The sequence below is a fragment of the Larimichthys crocea genome, chromosome VII, assembly GCF_000972845.2.
Source record: "Larimichthys crocea isolate SSNF chromosome VII, L_crocea_2.0, whole genome shotgun sequence".
Taxonomy (NCBI): Eukaryota; Metazoa; Chordata; class Actinopteri; family Sciaenidae; genus Larimichthys; species Larimichthys crocea.
The window spans coordinates 1,980,703-1,984,531 of record NC_040017.1 but is presented as its reverse complement, the minus strand read 5'-3'; positions in this window follow the sequence as shown (position 1 = coordinate 1,984,531).

Here is a 3,829-nt window from a genome sequence, read left to right as displayed (position 1 = left end):
GAATCCTCCATCAGACAAACAGCCGAAGATGATTTAGATGGAAAAATGAGAGCGATATTAAATGAGCCGGGGCTGAGTTCTTATGAAAAAATTAAAAAATACAACACCTTGCTGAAGAAATATCTCACGCTGATGAAACAAGGTCAAAAAGAGGAGCGTCGGGTGACTTTAACTCTGCAACGTGACCCGAGAGAGAAGCCAACTTCTTGACATGGAGCGGTCCGATCCAGATGACACACTGAGTGAGGTAATAAAAAGCCTTCCCCAGCGTGACCACAAGAATGCCGAGTACATTATAAAGAAATTATCCAAGAGCAACGCTGGATGGAATTCTCCCCACGCTGGAGCAGACCAGAGGGGCAAGATAATAAAGAAGGAGAAGAAGAAGAAGAAGAAGAAGAACAACAACAACAACAAAACACAATAGCTCCTCCAGAGGCCAAACGAGTCTCCAAACGGACAGTAACCCTCTCCCCACACTGGATTACTCCCGAAGAAATCCCAAAAGAATGAGAACGTAGACGACGTAAAAATAATAAATCTCCCTGGATCCCCTTTTCTCCCTAAATGAATGTAAACATACAAAAATTGTTTTTCTCAATAAAGGCTTTATTGATCACATTCAGTCTATAGAGAGTTATTTTCATGATATATGCAGGGCTTAATTTGAGCCGGAACATGCCGGAACAAGATCCGGAACCTCCGACGTTGGATCCGGCAGCTATTTAATTGGATCCGGTGTTCCGGCAGCTATTTAATTGGATCCGCCATTTCCATGTCACAAAAAAAATAGCAAAGAATAATTAATTAAAATAAGACTAATTAATTAAAAAAATAAAAGAGCACATTAATTGTGTGCAGTTGAGAGCATTTTCTTTGATCTTATCGAGTTGGATGATTTTGGTGCTGAAGGCATTGTCCGCAAGCTGTTGGATGCTTTAGATCATGCCAACTTAAACGAGGCCTTCCTCTCAAAAACACTTATTGGCCTCACTTGTGACGGTGCGTCAGTGATGCTTGGACTCAAGAGCCTAATGTTAGACTGACCGAACCGAACCGAATGTTAGGCGAACATTGTCCCGTATGAAACGCTTTTCATACGGGACAATTGAATGAATAAACTTACTTACCCAGAAGCCACCCATGGCGCACCGTGCCAGTGTGCCAATGTACATTTGGGCATGTGCGCATTCAAATATGTTTTTGGTTTTCTTTATTTTCTGCTGGTGAAATTAGAGCTGCAGAGCTTTCTAACAAGCCCTGATTGTCTCCCTGTGTTCAGTATTCTTGTCAGTAAAAGCCGGCGCAAAATGTCAGCCACACCTGTGTGTGCGCTGCTCGGATCCCACGGCATTTACAGCCTCACACACACGCTCCCACTCGCGTCTTTTTTTGGTCATATTTATCCCTGTTGACAGGGTACCAAACAGAATCTCCACTTCATTCACGAGAATCTCTAACTCAGACTCTGTGAAATTCCCTTTCTTTCCTTTGCTTATCGCGTTATCTGATCGGACAAAGAGGTGAATCTCAGGTCCAGGGCCTATTTAAATAGATTTGCATATGTAAATGGGGGCGGGACAAGGAGGAGTTGCATGTGCGCTCAATTCCACGTTGATTGGGATGTACAAAAGAAACGTGCTTTGATCTATGCGTACGCACACTTAGATACATCTGAATATTTTTGTGCGTACGACAGTTCCTGGGTTTTGGCGTACGCCAAGTTTCATGTGGAAATCCATGCAAGTATTCGTACATGAGGCCCCAGATGGGTGGCATCTAGTCTCAGAACTATCGAAGCTGTGTGGAAAAATTATCCTGCCCTCTACAGACATTTTGCGCAGGCAGCGCAGGATCCTACCCGTGATAGCGCAACTAGAGAAAGTTACAATGGGCTGGCAAAGCGCTTATCATCCCATGGTTTTTAACCAACTTGGGACTGATGTATAATGCATTAAAAGAACTGTCAGAGCTGTCCCTTGAGCTCCAAAAACGAGAGTATAACATCCTAATGTCGCATAAAGCCATTTGCAGACAGATCCGGGTGTTCGAGGCCATGTCTGAGCGGCCAGGTCGACACAGTCTACTGAGCCAGAGCGGGGTCGAGGAGAACTCTTTCCATGGAGTACCCCTGCACACAGGACGGTTGACAGACAAAACATTGGACTACAGGGCGTTTTTTGGGAGCCTGGCAAGAAATTTAGAGAAACGCCTGTTATCACACGGAAAAGACCAGGGGCCTCATGTACAAAGCATGCGTACGCACAAAAAAGGGGCGTACGTCCTTTTCCACGCGCACGTTCAAATGTATCAAACGTGAAACAATCGTAGAAATGTGCGTGCCCCACACCAATTTCATAGCTGTCGTACGCACGTTTCTACAGCTATTGTTCCTTTGGCGACACTTAGAGGTGACGCTGGGAAACTGTTAATAATGTGAAAACAAGTAGTCATCAGAGTGATGTGCACATCAGAGACACACTTATGAACAATTAACACACCCACGTGTTTGCAATTATATAGGTGGATATAAAAGCATGCGCAATGTGATGAAGAAAATGATATTAACAAAAGTTGTTAGAGGACCTTGCAAATGGTGCAATCCGCCGTGAGCGATTTAAGCAACGCAAGGATTTACTTGCAAACAATGATAATTGGCTCATAAGACGATTTCGGTTACCAAGGCCAGTGTTACTGGAGATGTGCGCAGAGCTGCGGCCGGCCCTAGAGCGCAACGGGGGCCGGCTGCCTGACTACGCTGGGGTTCCTGGCAACAGGGGCATTCCAGCGGGAGCTGGCCGATCGGTCAGGAGTGTGCCAGTTAACCCTGAGCCGAGCCATGCCAGCTGTGTGAGACGGAATCATCCGAATGTCTTCCTGGTACATCAGATTCCCGTACAATGCTGTTGAACAGGCCGACATTGAAGCGCAATTTGCAGTGAGAGCCGGTTTCCCTAATGTAATCGGAGCTATTGACTGCACACACATTGCTATAAAATCACAGGATGAATATGTTTATGTTAGTAGGAAACATTTTCATTCCATCAATGCGCAAATGCAACTAACTAACATCGTGGCAAGGTAGCCTGGTTCAACGCACGACTCATTCATTATGACCAACAGCATGGTTGGGAACAGGCTGGAGGCTGGCACGGTGCGCGATTGGTGGCTTCTATTCCTTTAATTGTCTCGTAACGCTGGTTTACATACGGGACAATTAAAGGAATAAACTTTTTTACTTACCCAGAAGCCACCCATCGCGCACCGTGCCAGTGTGCCAATGCACATTCGGGTATGTGGCATTCAAATATCATGTTTTTGGTTTTCTTTATTTTCTGCTGGTGAAATTAGAGCTGCAGAGCTTTCTAACAAGCCCCTGATTGTCTCCCTGTGTTCGGTATTCTTGTCAGTAAAAGCGGGCGTAAAATGTCAGCCGCAGCACCACACCTGTCCACACCTGTGTGTGCACTGCTCGGATCCCACGGCATTTCCAGCCTTACACACACGCTCCCACTCACGTCTTTTTTTGGTCATATTCCCCACAGGGAACCAAACAGAGTGCTGCTCCAAAAACTGTAAGATGCTTGAGGGGTAATGAGAAAAGTCCAGAGGAAAACCATAAGAGTCAAAAAAGGTGGCTACACCGTCCTCTTCCAGAGTCAAAGAGAGCCAGTGCTCACCAGGCAGGTCTGCAGGATGTGTGTTGACTATAAAGTAGACTGGGGTGTCAAAGGAACGTGTCAGTAACGGCAGCTGATCAGAAGCCCACACGCCACAGAATATCTCCTAGCAGACGATGCAGAGGAGCGTAATATTTCAGTAGTGTGTG